The following is a 17,703-nucleotide window of genomic DNA, read 5'->3' as shown; positions in this document are numbered from 1 at the left end:
TGACTTCTTCAGCAGCTGTCTGTCAACTTTAATGACCAATATGGTTGCAATTACAGCAATGAACTTTCTCTTAACAGCCCAAAATTACTCTGGATGATGATAAGTGACAGAAAAATGGAGACCCTTAAGGAAGCATTAAAAAAGAAACATGGGGATCTGAAACAAGAGGTCTGACTGCTTTTTCTGAAGGATCTTAGGGTTTTTTCTTTCTAAATTAGGTACTAAAAAGGATAAACCTAACCCAGAAGGGGAAGGCATGGCACGCTGTGGATCACAGCAGGGAGTTCAGTGCTGCCCCAAGATGCAGTTTTTATACAGGCATTTGACACCGAGTCCGCTCGTTTGAGTGTAGTGCTAATAGGGTGATGGGAAGCTACTCCTGTTTGAAGCTAACGCAAATACATCATGTCAGTGCAGCACTCGGCTCCTCAGGCAGGTCATTTTATCTTATTTTCCTCAAATTGAGAGCAAAGCTTGATATGAACCTTAGTTGGGCCACATCCTGCTATCTCCCACTTTAAACCAGTAGATTTTGACCTCGGCAGATTGATCCCAGTGGCTCCCTTAGCTCTGATGCTGACGGTCCCGTAACGGTTCCAGTGCTGAACCGGGGTGTGTCAACCCAATATTGAGTGAATTTTCAACTGATTTGTGAAGTTAGGGAATAAAAGAGGAGATGACTGTTTTCCACCTGTGCCTTGGGTTAGTCTAAATTTATAGCAAGAATAAAATCTGAACTGAACTGAGGTTCCCCAAGCTTTCCTAAGGGCTGGAGGAGAGGGGGGTGCTATTTTACCGGGGACCTCTGTGCTGACTTGCTCCTGGCCATTGCATCGTAGCAGAGACCCTGGAGGCAGGATGGCTGCTGGCAGGGAGCGTTTCCACTCCATGTGCGACCTTTGAGAGGTTATCGACTCCTTCAGCTCAGCAAGGGCGAAAGAAATTTCAACGTGAATCGACAGCATTGACCAGGGGGTCATTTGTATTCATCTGCACCTTGTTAATGTATTTAATATAGTAAGTATACTCAATGAAAAATTACACTTTATCTGTCGTGCACTTCACAGGGCTTTATCAGCACTGACAAGGTCAAGTGATGCTTAATAAAGGTTATATAAAATGCAGATGGCTTAGATCCCTCTATCATCTCCCACGTCCAGTGCAGAAGAGTGAAGAGCCACAAACACGCTTGGAAAGGCATCACTGAAGCAGCAGGTTTGGACCTTATTTGGGTAAGTTTGTGGGTCCCTGCAAACATCCCCCTAAAAGGCTGCTGTTACAGCATGGAGCTGGGGTACCACGGCTCTGCGGGCCGCCTGGAGCGGTTTTTCCCTCTGAAACAGCAGGAAAACAGCTTTGAGTTTACTCTCCATCCCCCATTTTAGGCTTGTCTGTGCTCACCCTCTGCATGCCCTCAGCCAGCTTTTGTTTCACCTTCTCAATATATGGGATTGATTGCCCTGTTGCTTAATGACCATCACTCTGTAAATTTTGAAAGGATTTTGGACATGCCAGTGCTGGCTTTTCAAGCCTGGTTACCAGGATGAGCTAATGGAGGTGACACTTCCAATTATCAACTACAATTGTGGCATTAATTTTGACTTGTTTAAATTCCAGCATCTTTTCTCCTCTGTGAATGCTTAGCTAGAGGGTGACATATAATTGTATGTAACTGGACAGTTATCTTAAACTGGCAATAATAACCACAAAAATCTCTTGCTTTTCATTCCAATAAGCATGCGTGGTCGTGTTATATTTAAGGGGCGCACTCATTTGTAATTTAGCTTAGTGTTGAGTGGACACTTCATTGCTTAAAACGGAGCACATCACTAATAACCACGTTAAGAGCCCTCCTCCCTAACCCGGAATTATTCTGTGGGACACCAGGACCCCTCACTGTCCCTGCTATGGTGACACATTTCCCCGGGTGCCAGGTCAATCTGGAACCTGCGAAGTATCAACGTTGCTAGTGGGGGCATCTGACATCAACAGGATGAAAAGTAGCTAATTAATTTAGAGATCTTCCAGAAGAGAAATCTTGTCTCTGCTCCAATGTATAGATATTTTTGTGCAGGCAAGTGTACATAAAATAATGTGAAAGTTTTATAACACAATATAAAATAGATGTACAGCATAATACAGCATGAATGTGTCTATATCTGTTTGTATCACGAGTATACCCCAGGGTTCATGTTACACTTAAAATTACAAATATTGATGCCAAAACAAAGGATTTGTTTTCAGTCCAAAATAATACTATGAAAATGGAAACCACTCAGGCTTTATTATCACTTCATAATTAACTCCAGTGAAGGAATCTAATTACAAATGTTCAATGCTGCCCTATGGCAAAATGTCTAAGAAAAGGGAAGGAGGATGGCCAGGCTTAAACAACTCAGGTAAAAATTAACTCCATGGTAATATTTGATAATTAAGAATGTCTCTATCAGCCTGTCTGGGTATTAATGAATTGGGCTGTTCTTTTCACATTTGATTACTGGAGTTTTATGACTGCCATTTCGCCCTTGCTGCTTCTGGAAGTGGGCTGAGCACCAGGAATAATGTTTGGGGGTTTATAAACAGATCCCGTTCATCCAGACTTACTTCGAGGCAACTTTTGGAGCTCTGTAACAGGGTCCACATGGGGCTGTGCCTGTGTCCTTCCTCGGTGCTTCAAGCTTCTCTCACACCACCTCGGTTTTGAAGCAGGCTGGGAAGGGGGCAGGAGGCTCTTGGCAGCGTGGAACACACAACACGGGGTTTCTGCTTCGTCACTCGTTTAAAGCAAAACCATGATCATCATAATTTGAACATGACCTTTTGCCATGCTTCCGTGGCTTTGCTCAGCCCTCGCCAAGAGCTGTGGGGATTTGCTGTGCTCCTTGTGATGATCAGGCACCCCCCTCCATCCCCGGGGGTGCAGAGCTGGGTCCCAGCACCACCAGGCCCTTGGGGCACGCGAGGCGGGTGCTCTGGGGTTGCAGAGCCCCTCCAGCTCCCCCCCGCCTCCCGGCCACCTTCGGAGGGCCACTGACAGCCAGCTACTGGCTAAAGAGAGCCCAGTAGCGGGATCTCCATCTCCATAGACACAAAAGCTGCAGATGCCACAGCCTCCTGCTGTTCCAGAGCAATAAATATCCTCCATTTACTCCTGCAGTGGAGAGAATTATTGTCCCCTGTGGTTCACCCCCAGCTTTGCTGCTGCCTTGCCGTGGGAGCAACCTGCCCGCCTGCCTCCGTCCCCTCTGAAAAGCATCACGGAGCTACTTCCCAGCCCTTGTGCAGGTGTTGGGAGAGGTAATTATATTTCAGGAGCCCCAGATGAAAGGCACCGCAGAAGGACCGAGGGCTAACACCTTCATTAGCCTGAGTGCCGGGGCTGGCTCTGGACACACGCACCCTTCATGCGAAGGCGGTGGTGGGTGGCCTGGGAGTGGCGGGGACGCAGGCAGGGCAGCGGGCAGGGCTGTGGGCAGGGCAGCGGGCAGGGCTGTGGGCAAGGCAGCAGGCAGGGCAGCGGGCAGGGCAGCAGGCAGGACTGTGGGCAGGGCAGCGGGCAGGGCTGTGCCGAGCTGGCTGCCATTGTCATTCTGCTCCAGCCGCTGCCGCTGCCCGGAGAGGAGGGAGCATTTTCTCTTTTGTTAGCACTCAATTAGGCTGAGCTTTGAGGAGAAGATATAAATGCTTAAAAGTTCTTTTTTTTTTTTTTTTCCCCGTGTTCAGCTTTCACAAAGGGAAGTGTTGGGATGATCTCGAGGGGAGAGTTGCTCTTGCATGAGTTTTTAAGCATTCTTTTGACGTTCATTTGATTTTTGCAGCAGGAACCCACAATCTCTCTGAGCTCGCCACAAAGGCATTGCCTCAGGCTGTACAGGAGTTTATAGACTAGGTCACAGACCTCATGCATATTTTATATGTGCTCAAATAGCATTTTAGCCTTTGACAAGCACAGGTCAGAGTGCCAGCACCCTGCCTGGGAGGGAAGTGGCTCAAGGCTAGTCACACAGAACAAATACACCAAACAAATAGATCAAGCACCAGAAATACTCAAATCCACTCTGGGAGAGAACTCAAAGGATTGTTCTGTGCTTGGCCTGGCCTTTTGCCTTATGCAGGTAGAAGCAGGAGGCTGGCCCGATGCTTCCAGAAGGATGATAAGCTCTGCTGGCTGCAAGGCTGGCAGAAAAATAATGGCCCTGGCCAGCAGCTCCTAGCATGCTAATGGAGAGATCAGTGCTTCTAGAAGATGACTCCCCCCAGGTGAGCTAAATCACCCTCTGGAGATGCTGTAATTCCCATCTGGCACACGAGAGCAGTGTTCCTCCTGCCGGAGCAGGAGCCAGAGCCGCAGGCGCTGCCGGGGCTCGGTGCGTACCCACACTGCGAAGCCATAGGAAAGGCCTCCACAGTGGTCTCAGCACTCTACTAACTGCAGGTCTCAAACAAATGCCTCATTTATACACACATGCTAAGAAATTCACTGCCTTTTGATACGGTGCTGTTAAGTGGGCAGCTCTGCGGGGAGCTGGCTCCCAAGGACGCGCCTCTGAAACAAGGCAGAAATATCTTTCTCCATCTGCAGAGGAGCAGCGAGGAGCCGGGCGGTGGGGAGGGCAATCCCCCTGCTCATGGGCTGGAGGATTAGCAGGTTGGTAATGGATATGGGCTGAGTAATAATCTGTGGAGTGATTAATATGGATATGATTTTTGGATTAATAAGGATGCAGCAGAGCTGTCTGCTCGGGAAAGATGTTTGCACTCACCAGTTTGAATGCAGTGACCGTTACCTTAATGCTGTGATTAAATCCACATTTAAGACACCTCATTAAATTAGAGTGTAAGAGTGAATTCTTACAACGCGCAGCAAGAAATATATTCAGGCCTGGTGGGTGAAGAATGCAAGAAGATCCCTGGAGAGCCTCTGGGGATGTGTCTTACAGCTGCCATGGGCCAGCCCAACCTGGCACGGAACCCCGCGCCCCAGCACCGCTCGCGGGCGTTTCGCTGCCATCTCCTTGCCCCATCTTCGGAGCCGCTCCTGGCCGTGGTCACACAGACACAAGTCACTTCTCTGCAGCCTTGTTACCTTCAGTGAACTCAGTTCAGGTGGAGGATGATGAGTCTTGAGAAGAGCATCTCCTGCGCACCTCAGGTGTGGGGTTCCTGGGGTGTTCTGAAGGGGATTGAGTTTTCCCATCTCTGCTGAGCCCTGAAAACGAGGGTGTCCTCCTCACTTCAAACGGGGGTTAAACGTAGAGATGGATCCCTGATCTGTCTGACCTAGAAGGGAAGGAGACTTTCAACTGCCTTCTGACCTACCTGGCAGCTCAAAGCTGCCGATGGCATCCCCCTCAATTGCCTTTCAGCGCTCTGGGGATGAAAGCAGGGTTTGACAGCGGGATTTGAGAACCAAGGGACTGCAAACCCTTCCCTGCCTCCACTGCCCTCGCTGCAGCACAGGCTCCCACCCTGCGAGGAGCTGGGGGGACCCACGGCTCTGCCCGAAGCTGGGGCCACCCCTGCACACCTGGGGGCACACGCGCATATGCCCTCTGTGTCTTTGTAAAACAATCTTTTTAATTTTCTGGTTGGTTTGGCAAATCACAGCTGCTCCTTCCTCAAAGCTCCTGAGCACATTTGCACAGGTTCCCATTTACATACAGTAGGGGTTTTAATTTCCTTCGCACTGCATGGTTCACAAATAAACCACCTGAAATATTGCAGATGGCTGGGATGGGGAGCAGGGTGTGGGATACTGGGGGGAGGACGGCGCCGAGGCTGCAACACCGATCACAAACATTTTGCCTAATGGCAGAGCTCAGGTTTGTGGTAGCTGCCCTGTGGTGGAGGATTACGTGACAGTTTGCTTTCCACTTATTTTTGCTTTAACTCGATGGCTTTGCATTTACCAAGACTGAACCAAGGTGCTCGAGTATTAATTGATTCTTGCTGCTGAGTGAGGCTCATTAAGCAGCAGCTTTGGGGTGCAAGTGGCAGCTCACAGAGGCAGTAATGAGCAGGACAAGAGGTCCAGGACTGAAACGTCTCTCCTCCAGCATCTGTTATCACAATTGCAACCCTAAAAACACAGCAACAGCCACCAAACGTGCACACACACACGCACAAAAGAGCCTTATTAAAACAAATGGCTCTCCCCAACGCCTCCCAGTCAGGGACATGACAGGGAGTTCTCAGCTGGCAGCACCCTGCAGCTGGGTTAATCGCCGCCTCAAAACCCAGCCCATCTCCAGGCAGACACCAGGGTGCAACAGCTCCGGCTGATTCCGCAGCGAACCCTCTGGGGTGCTTGGCGGGGGGGCTCCCCCCAGGGCCGGGGCAGAGTAATTAGCATTCTATAGTGATTAATATGGTACAATTTGTGCATATGGTGTAATTACGGGGATAATTTATGCACGCAGTTGATGATAGTGGAGCTTGCTTGCTGCTGGGCCCAGCCCCGTGGGGGTCCCCCGCCCGTGTCCCCCGTCCCTGCAGGAGGAGGTGGGGGGCACTGGCCATGGCACCCAGGAGATTGTAAATGCAGGGAAAAGGGTGGAGGGAAAGTGGGAGGAAGGCCGAGCAGGAGACGTGGGGGGCTGCCAGGGGGGACACACCATGAGAGGGTGCCGAGGGGGATGCTCAATGCGAGGGTGCCGGGGATTTGGGGATGCTCCAGCTCCCGGCGGTCTGTCTGCCATCTAGTGGCTTTTCCAGCATTTATTTTTTAAATTTTATTCTTTATTTATTTTCCCCTGGAAGCACAGCTCCCGGAGCAGTTCCTACGGCGCTGCAAATCACTTCCGAGATGGGGTAGAAGTGAAGGGCTGGGCCAGGCGTTGGCAGGGTCGGAGGGGCATAAGGCGACAGCAGGATGCTCAGGATTGGCACTAGGTGGGGAGTGAAATCAGACCTTTCTTTGTAAAGCAATTTTCTGTAACTCCTCGGGTTCGGGTTTTCACTGTTTACGCCTTGAACGGGTTTCTGACCTGCGCACACAGACAATGAAATGCAATCCTTTCTCTCCTGCTAAGATGATGTCAGAGATGAACTCAGGAACAAGGGCTCTAGCCTGACTAATTATCTGAGACGTCCTGTCTTAGCAAGATCTGTATGATCTAGCATGCTGATTTGTCGCGACGCAGCAGGGCAAGCAGTAAACAGCAACAAAAAAAATTCCCATCTGTGTGTAGAGGCAGTGGGTTGTAAATGGACCGGTTTGTCCGGTTCATAGCGGGGCTGTGGGGCATCGCTCTGTGTTCTTCTGCTTCTGAGCTTTAAGGCTGTTGCCTCCGTTGAAAAAGAAGTGCAAAAAGAAGTGAGAACTTACAAACTCAGTGCCTGGGTCAGAGGGCGTGAGGCGTGACCCTTACCCCAAAACGCCCCAGAGACTTTGGATCAGCCCTTCCACTCGCCCTGCTGCACTGCACCCCAGCACCCTGCGATAGCGGGAGCGGGGCAGAGAGCCCCTGAGGGACAGCCCCGATTGGAGGGCAGTGAGAAATGAGCCCCTCGGGAGCACGGGGCTGTAGCCACGGCTCTGCGAGGCCCGACTGCTGCCGCGGCAGACGTGAGACTTGTGAAATGAGTGGGATGAAGTGGGTTTCGGCAAGAGGCTCTCCGTGGGCCGGTCTGCGCACGCATGAGCTCAGGCACCGTTCAGCTCATCCCCGCTCTGGCGATGGCTCTCTAGTGAGTGACGGGAGCCTCTGAATCCAGTTTGGAACAGCTTGAATTCCCTGAAGGGAACACGCCGTATAAACGCGCAGGAATCCTACTTCCAGTCTGGCTCCACTGTGTTGTTCGTGGAGGCTCCAGAAGGCACAGACATCAGAATAAATGTGACCCTCTTAAAGACGGCTGATGATGCAAAGGTCAGAAAAAAGTGATTGACGAGGAGAAAAGTACATGCTAATATTTCTCCAAGAGGAAAAAGAATTACATATAATGGGTGTAATATTCAAAAAGAGCTAGCACGTATGGTGAGTGATGCCAGCATTTTAAAGGCACTTAAGTCTTAAATTTCCCCTTGATAAAAGTTATGTCACTCTTACACAGTGCATCACACTGACATGTTTTATGGGCAAAGTGTCACGCAAACGTACCCAAAGGAGAGCAGAAATGCCGGCGTCAACAGCAGCGCTGCAGGAGCCGCGGGCGGGGGGTAACCAGCTCCCTGCTCAGGGCCTGCAGCCTCTCCTGCTTCTCGGGTGACGGTCGGTGCGGTAGGTTCCTCCAGAAAGTTGTGCTCCCCAGAGGGCTGGGCAGAAGGAGCCTGTCTTCTGCTGATTTTTTTGTTGTCTGTTTTCCTACAATCAAGAAACAACAAATTCCCATTTCTGCTCTGTCTTACGCAGTTAGCAGCTGGTTTTGATCACTGTCAACAGCACCGCACCCTCAGCTTGGACATGTCCAAGGGTGGGACCCTGGTAAATCCTGAGCTTGCCTTTTGTCCAAGCTCAAAATTTTTGTGTCAAAGCTCTGTATTGTGAAATGAGGAATAGAGGCTGCTACAAATCCAGCGCTTCAGGCAGGAAAGGCACGGGATGGAGGGCTGAGGATGCAGCAACGTGATGGAGCACCAAGCACCCACCCCATCAGGGAGCAGGTTCCAGCTCCAGAGATGGAGCATCAGAAACCCTCCCGATTTACTGGTCTCTAAACTGGGGACACAAAAAAATCCGGGTAGTAATCAAAGTGATAAACTTCATGCTTCTTTATCACAATGAACTAATTGTTCTGCCTCAGCATCGTTATCCTGCCATTTTTCTGCTCCCATGTCACTGAAAATAAAGGCTCACTTCTTCCATTATAATGAGTTACAGTTTCAATAATTTACAAGGATTTTTACTGGGCTTTATTTTTTAATCTTCATCACAAGGTTATAAAATTTGTGCCACTCTTCTAAGTGCTACTGAAGTATCAGCAGAAGGAGAACGCAAGCACAGATTTGCTGCAGTTCATTTAGTGGTATTTTCTTATGCTGTACTGGAACGTTTCTGAATTTTTATTATTATTAGTAATATTATCATCCCCAGTAGCTCCTACTGAAGGAAGACTAGGACTGAGAGGGCAATATGGGCCTGGCTTGGTGTGGAATTTGGGCCACCATCCATGCTGTTGGTTTAGAGATATTTTCTATTCCTCAATACTTTGTTTCCTGGAGAAGTTTCTGAAGCAGTGTCAGCCTTGCACAGTTATTCTAGGCTAAAGAAGTGCCTTTTTTTCCCCTCCCCCTCTGCTATTGTTTCTTGCTGGTTTTGACATATGATACTTCCATATATGTGCCGTACATACATATTTAATTTTCCATATACAAAGTTCTGTCTGTCTTCAGGAAAAGGATATGGAATTTTTGTATCATTAATCTGGTAGCATCTTGAATTATGGCACTATTTCTGAAAGATTTCTTTGTATATATGAAATGATTATTTGACAGAACAGCATTCAATATTGTTGGAATAATTATTATGCCTGTTTAATACATCAATTTAAGCTGTTATCATGGGTTCTTTGAAATGCTGGATAATTACATAAATAATTATGAAACATTCTATCACTGCATCTTAGTGAAAGTATTGCTGCTGATCTTTTATAAACACAGAACTAAAAACTGCATTTGTGAAAGGAAGAGGGAATCCGTGGCACCGTGCTGAGGAGGTGGTTTCCCTCGTGCGTGCACCTGAATACGGGGCAATTCAAGCACCAGATCACGAAATAAACTGTCACCACCTCTGTTGCTTCTCTTCTCTCTCCGTTCAGTTTCTTGCTGCTGCTGCCTGGGTCCACGGACAAGAGCTGGCTGAGGGTCCCTCACCCGCAGGCTGCTGAAGATTCCTTTTCCTCTGCAGAGGTTCTTGGCCGTTGAACCGAACCGTTCATCTGGGTGATCTGGTGCCTTCCTCTGAGGTTGGCCATTGGGGTGATGATTCAGAGCAGCATAGGGAAGCCTTTACCATACTGTAGACATCTTGCTGGTGGCAGCCGGGCACCCAGGGCGGCAGGAACCCGGCAGGATGCTGCTTTCCATAACCAGGAGCTCCATGAGCAATAAGCTGTGCTTGGCCCGTCCCTCTCCTGGGCTGCATCTGCTGCTGCTGCCTGGCAGGTTGCAAGCAGGGCCTGGGAATGCAACAGCTCTATTGATCTTTATTCTTCTGGAGGTTTATTAACACATTATTAATTAGCACATGAGGCCAAGGGGAGGTTTGTTAGCACTTTCATCTGCCATTTCCAAACTTGTCATCACTCTCCTCTATTTGTACTGGCACTTATGAAATGACTTTTTTCTTCTTTTTAAGAAACAAACCAGAAATGCATATGAATATTGGTGTGAGCACTCAGCAAGCCTGAGAAGATGGGTCATCTTAATTTGGCAATGGTGGGGGAAGGCTGTACTGGTGCCACCTCTGCCGTGTTGCCAGCCCAAGCGGAGGATGGGCAGGAGAGGGTCTACTGGGTGCTGGAGCTGCAGCCCAGAAAGCCTCAAGTCAGCGCGTCTGGCAGGTTTCATAAGAATATATCAGTGCTTCGAACCAGGGAGGCCTTAAACCTTTGATTGGGGAGCATTGGAGTGAAGATCTAGGTTTTGACTGGAATTTTCCTTCCTTTGTTTAAACTTCTCCGTGGTGATGGGAGGTGGGAACACACCCCGCCCCCCCCCCGCCCCCCAGCGCTGAGATCCCAGCCAGCGCTGACCCCCTCCCCGTTTTGGGAGGGAGCATCTGGTGCTGTCGGCTGAGCAGTCCATCACAGCTCGGCACTGCTGTCACCGGGAGACACGGTGGAACGAAAACAAAAGACGTGACAAATTTGTCCTTTTCTCTTTTATAATTAACCAAAATATCTCGTTGTGTAGCAAAGCATGGCTCCTAATTAACAGACAGGCGAGAGGCTATTTTTAAAATCCAGACCCCCAGTAATTATATTTGCAGCAGAGAATGATATTTCAGTCAAATGCGACAGACAGTGAGCCAAGCTCCCATGTGAGGCAATTAATATTTCACACCTGCCAAGCAAATCGGTGGCGGGGAGAGGAGGGGATGGCAGTGAGAAGGGGATGCTGCGCTGGGGGGGCTGCCGCTTGCAACGCAGAAGACCAAAAATCCTTTGCTTGGCTGTACAATGGCCAGTGAAGTGGCACTTGCTACTGCTGAGACTGACAAAGAGGCGTTGGCCAAAAGGGCCATCAGCAAAATCGCTCGTGTCAGGGAGAGGGTCTGCAGGAAGGCTGTACCCCATCCCAGCCTGGCAGGAGAGGGAAGGGAAATGATCAGAAACGCTGACAATAAATTGGCCCGTTTGGGAAGGAGACTCCAACATCAAGACAGTCAGCCCTGTCCCTTCCATCATAAAGTTATTTTTCTTTTACTGGTGCCAGCGAGGCACTGGGCAGCTGGAAGGAGCCGCCATCACCTTGCGCTCAGCGGCTGCGCACGTCTTCCAGCGCCGCCGGGCTCTGCCAGCCGCCCCGCGTGCTCGTGACGGATGTAACTGCACCTCTCCTGTGAGTTGTACATATTAGTGTGTTCATTTTCCCTGTTATGGAGACAAAAGCATGTATTTTCCTTCCCACTGTTATTGCTGTTCAGGATTAATCTGCCCATTAATGGATAATCTGTCAGCGGTTAGATGCATTGAAGTTGGGAGGAGATTTACAGGCTTGTGATACCATCTGCTTTATTAGAATGGTTTGAAAACCTGACGTTCAATTTGTTCTGCAGGATTTGATGACAGATTATTCTCTAGATTCCAGAATAATTAAGAAAACCAAAAACCAGAGAGAATGGTGACAAGGAGGATGGGCAGAGGGAGGGGAGGCAGCTCTCGACCTGTCATCTGGGCAGGAAGGACTGACTAACCTCGGCGAAGCAGCCCTGGCTGCGGAGGGTTTCTCTCTGCTTTGTTCCTGTGCATGGTAATAAAATGCCACCAGAAGCATGGCTGGGAGACCACTGAGCCTGGAGGACAGCAGAGCCACCATTTGTCTCTGATGCCTTGGTAGTAATTACAAAGCTTTTGTGTTTAATGAAGCAGCTGGTAGCAGGGAGGTGGTTGTGTGTTCCATAGGTTGCTCTGAAACACAGAGCGTTGCGCTGGGGAAGGTACCTGGACCACTGCAGCTCTGAAAGTTTCCCTTCCAAATTATGGAGGAATCTCACGCAGACAGGGGACTCTATTGACCTCCTGTCACAATCCTAATGAGAAAAGATGATGGTAAAACTCCACGGGGAAAAAAAAAGCAAACAAATCTTCTTTCTTCCATAAAAACAAACCAACAAACCTGTAACAATTAATCTGAAACCATCTAGGAGAGGTCCCAGGACAGGGCTTTGGGTTCCAAAGTGCTCTCCAAAGCACTTCTTATAAATAATGGAGCCTTGGCCTCCACGTATCGATCGTGTGCCCTGTGTCACCGGAGCGCTTTAGCTAAATGATGCGGCGTCACTTCTTATCACTGATGCTCTCCCTAAGATTACAAATGCTGCTGAGAGGGGCCGCGTCCCAGAGGGTCAGAGGAAAAGTTCTTGGAGGTGGAAAAAACAGTCGATTTGTAGTACTGTCACCCCAAACTTAGAGTGCTTTCCCTCAGTCCTCTGACTCCCCCAGCCACAGTCATGTTGAGCAGCACTAAGAGCCATGCCCGTTGCAATTCTCCTTCTGCGTGGGATATCACGGGAAAACACAACTGTTACAGCAGAGGCTGCGCAGTGCTGACCTTCTCGTGAAACTACTGTTAGCTCTTGTGCACGCTCTGTCCTGCTCCCCTCAATCCCCACTGCAACATCTCCCCCAGCTCTGCTCCACAGCACCCCCAGGGCCTCCCCTTATTCCCACATAACGGATCCCTGGACTCTGTCTGTATGAAATTAAGGTGCTCTTTGTTCATCATAATTGCTTGAGATCCTTGCAGAAAAGATTTTCTAAAAGCATGAAACAGAAATATTCCCATACTGGAGAGTTCTACTCTTCACAAAACAGCCGATGGAGGGTGTTGTGCCTCGTGTCAGGACATTCAGCAGCCATAATTCCGGCGTGGTACCACAGGGGGAAAATGCATTTGATGGAGCTAAGGAGAAAAATATCTGAAAGAAAAATGTAGTTGGAGAAACAGAGTGTTTATTAATCATGGGCAAAGGGAGCAGTGGAAGGCTGGCTGTGTCTCAGGGCAGCTGCCTGGGGATGCCGGGGAGGCGGACAGCCCGTGCCCAGCCTCACAGTGCCACCGGCCGAGCAGCGAGCGTGGGGACCTGCTGGAACACCGGTTGGACACGAGAATGGAGAGAGCAACACGGGTAGGTAGAGGCCTGGGGCCCGTGGAGGGCCTGGAAATAACAAGTCTTTGTTTTTTTTTTCATCAGCTTTGGATTCCTTCTGTGTGAAATCACTTGTGTTTCCAAATGAGAAATGGGAGGATTTAACCACAGCCCCGCGGCTGGTCTGGCTGCATCCCTCGCTGGGGACAGGGCGGAGAGGCCCGGTGGTGTTGGGACCATCCTGCTGCACCTGGGCACGTGGGGACCCCGCTGGGGCCAAGGAGGTGCCATCCTGAGTGCAGGGAGGATGGAGGTGCTGAGCCTGGGAAGCTCGGCTCAGGCCTGAAGAGCTTCCTGCAGTGCTGGGAAAAACCAGCGTCGTTAGCTCTCTGTTACTGTGGTTAGTTTATTCATCTTGGTCATTTCTAATGCATCTTTTATTATCTCATGAATAGATTTATTTTTTTTTTCCCCCTAGATCATCATAGTACTGAGAATATAGGTTTGGGATTGCGTCTACAATTTGGATGTCTTTTTTATGCTGCTTCTTTAGTTGTACCTTATCAACAGCATTATATGAGATACACTATAATTTGTATGGTAAAATAACACTATAATTTTTAACGCTAATACTGTTGGATGTTTATATTTTAATGCAACTGTCCTGTAATGCCCACCTCCTTCATGGCAAGAGCTAGGCTCACGAGATGCCCCTCGCTCCCCTTCCCAGGAGGTTTAACTGGATAGCGGCTGATTGCATATGCACTTTGATTTTCGGTGATACTGGAAGCTTTTTGTTCTATTATTCACTGTAGGTCTGTGTTGTCTGTGCTTATTATGTGCCATCAGAAGGTACCTGGGAGTCTGGAGCCTTCCCAGCCACTCCTATTGTACAAACACATCAATAAATAAGTGGTGTCTGAATTTAGCTGTGTGCTCATAACTGTTAGCAGAGCCCTGTCATTTTTTCAGGTCATCTAGCACTGCAGTTGAAATAGTTTTGCTGTTGCATCCTTCTCTTCAGGAGACAACCAAAGAAGTGGCTCTTAGATTTCTATTTCATTTTATTTATCACTCTAAGACCAAGGACACGACTTTACAGTCAAAACAAAAGGATATTTTGAATGTGGGCCATTACAGTTTCCAGTGCAGTGGGTCAGTAGCAGCAGGAGATGGTAATGACTGAGGATGCTCCTGTCTATGCATTTGAACAAGCCTTCCTTTGAAAAATGGAAAGCGTCGTACCTCTGGGACCTCATTTCCCCAGTAGAAAACAGCAGCACTTTATTATCAGCAATTGGCAGGGTGGAGATGAGCGCCCTTTCAGTGCTCTTCCCCTGGTGCTTTTAAAGATGCCTTTCACTGCTGCCACTGATGAGTTTTACATCTCATCTGATGCTTCAGTAACACCTGGCACTAACCTGGTATTTACTCAGAGTAAAAGCCATTCCTTTATTTCCTAATTACAGTTTTGGTTTCTCTCTCAGAAATACCACCATAGTTTTTAGGCTGCACTTACTTTACATAAATTACAGCCAGAGGGGGTGTTCTCCCTGCAAATAAAGACAGCGTACTTTTTTTCTTTTTCTTTTCCTTTTTTTTTCCCCCCCCCCCCCCCCCCTAATCTTGGTCAGTGTTGCTTCACCAATGACCTCTTGCACCTACGGAGAGCACCTACTACCACCTGCAGCTGCTCAGCTTTAGGGATGATTTTTGTTCAGCCCTGGGTCTGCGGGGGGAGCGGTGCCGTCGAGGGACTGTGGAGGGGCTGGTGCCCGCGCTCAGCTGAGCAGAGGGGATGCTGGGCAGGAGCCAGTCCTGCTTCCAGCAACCACTTACACAGCACACTCCGTATAAACTTGGACTAAACAAGGCAAGCCATTAGGTGGCTGTATTTAAAGTATATTTGCAAATGCAACAAACTAAAAATATGAAAACAGCCAATAGGAAAAATGTCTTCACTGAAAGGGTTGTCAAGCACTGGAACAGGCTGCCCAGGGAAGCGATTGAGTCGCCATCCCTGGAGGTATTTAAAAGACGTGTAGATGTGGCACCTGGGGACATGGTTTAGTGGTGGACTTGGCATCAAGTTGGACTCAATGATCTTAAAGGTCTTTTCCAACCTAAACGCTTCTATGATTCTCTAATTTCATCACATTTAAAATGAACAGTATTGCAAATAGCATTTATTTGGAATTAAAGTTAAATTAAGCATCTCGTCTATCTCAGGTGCTGCTCGCTCAGTGTATCAACAAGATGGACTTGCTGCAGTCCTGGTGATGGATGGAAAGCCCGAGCAATGAATCCAGCTTGCATGTTCATATGACATCCAGAAATGGGAGAAATAAATTGCAATCAGCAGTCTGCAGATCTGGATGGAGAAGCTAATCTTTGTACTAAATTACGGGACTTATGCTTTAATGATTTTTATTGGTGTTTTGTGGTGCTGCTGTTTATTACAGTTAAGTACCCTGGACGGTGCAGCAATGAAAAGCAGTCAATGAAATCAGGCAGGTTAATGAGACTCTGATGCAGTCCGAAAGTGGTGATGGATAGCGACAGAAATATGACTTCTGTTCGTTTTCTTGTATTGCTGCAGCTACTTGTCATTCTCCGTTCATTCAAACAAATGTGCAAATTTCCAGAAAAACAAAATAACAGATCTTGAGGATATCTCGTCACTTCAACGCCCCAACCATCCCAAATCACACTTCTGTGTGCTCGACTGTGCCCAGTGCAGACAGAAGTGACACGGCCGCATCCTACAGAGGTGTGTAATTGGCTTGTTTGCTCTTTCCGAGGCGTTAGCACGACTTTAGTGAGAGCCGGTCCTCTCACACTCTCCAAAGCACTCTTGGAAAGAGTTTTCAGCTAGGTTTCATTGCTGTTGTGGCTTTTCTGCCTAGCCGCTGGCCCTTGAAGGCGCGACGTGCTGGTGCTGCAGAGCTCTGCCACTGCTGGCTCTGCCCGGCCGGTGGTGAGATATCTCCATGGAGCTTGTTCTTCCCGTCACAAAGCCAGGAGGAATTACTTTCAAAGACATCAGAGGGTTTTATTTAGCACTTGTGCTGGGGCAGTTGGAGCGGTTTCCTGCCGGTGGTGTTCAATGTGCTGCAAACTGTTTCCAGGTCACACCAGCAGCTCCGCTTCGGGCTCTTTGCCCGCCCTGCGCCAGAGTTTCTTTCTTCACATTTAGGCCCGTTCTTGCAACTTAGAAAATCTACTGCTTTTCATAGGCTTCTGGTTTTGCCGATTCTTGCCTTGTTTTTCAAGGCAATGCCTTCTGACTCGTTCAACCTCCGGTATAGCTGCGGAAAATATGCATCTGGGGAACAGTTTCATGGAAAAATGCTTAAGTGACTTGATTTACATTGTAGCCTGCCCCTTAAAACTAGATTAAAGACCTAGTAATATCCTACAAAGCGCTGAACAGACAGAAGGTAGTAAATGAGCATAGCCTTGATTAGATTTGAACCAACAATCTTGAAGTAAAAGTTTAAGGCATAAAACTGTTCAGCAATCTATCCACCATATGGTTTGCTTGAATGTAGTCATGTGTAAGCTTCATATTAGCTTTATTATTTGAAGATATTGATTTTAGTGGAATAATCATACTAAGCAATTTGTTTTAATATACCACTTTTATTAACAGTATGTTATAGTGGCAACAACCATGTATCTTTTTTTTTAAGATTCCCAAAACCTTTTTAAAATAAAATATATGATCCACAGATCAAAAGTGTGATATTCCTGGGTTTTTTCAGCTGTCTCTCTCTGAGGAATGACTGCTGAGTGTTAAATGAATAAGCAGTAGCTGTGCAAGGGGGTAATAAGCAGCAAGGCACCTGTTAAATGCAGTTGCAAGGATTATGAAGAGGCAAGACTTTGCCCAAGTTAAAAAAAATACATATTTGGTCTTTAATTCTGAGAACTATATTTAAATAAGACTGAGAAAAAGAATACAAACACCTAGATAAATAGTGGTGTAGAAAGGCAGCGTTCTTTCATAAATGATGGTTATTAAAGGCTCTGCGCACTCAGTTTGGAAGCAAATTTAAGAGCCCAGGCAAGTTGTGTACTTCTTGCTGAAGCAGGAGGTTTTCCTTTGAGACTACAAAGAAGGGAGGAGAGGGGGAACCTTCATTTAAAGTTGTAGGTAAAGGTGAGGTGAAGGGGCAAGAGAGGTCTCGTCCAGCATCCTCCCGTAACGGAGGGCAGCACGCCCACGGCCCATGCAGGCTGTTTCTTCAGGGGTGAGTGGCTCTTCCAGAGCTGGCAGGAGCAGATGACTTTGGAGAAGCCCTGATGTAGAAATCGAGGCGGTAATCACTCCAGAACAGCCTGCGCACAAAGGATGCCTTGATAGGAGTCTCAGGATGTCGTTTCTGAGACCCTAATAAAGGAAGCATTTCCTGCCCCAAGAGTTACAATATAAATGTAATAACGTGCA

Source organism: Strix uralensis, chromosome 24 (genome assembly GCF_047716275.1).
Source record: "Strix uralensis isolate ZFMK-TIS-50842 chromosome 24, bStrUra1, whole genome shotgun sequence".
NCBI classification, from domain to species: domain Eukaryota; kingdom Metazoa; phylum Chordata; class Aves; order Strigiformes; family Strigidae; genus Strix; species Strix uralensis.
This window is presented reverse-complemented; position numbering follows the sequence as displayed.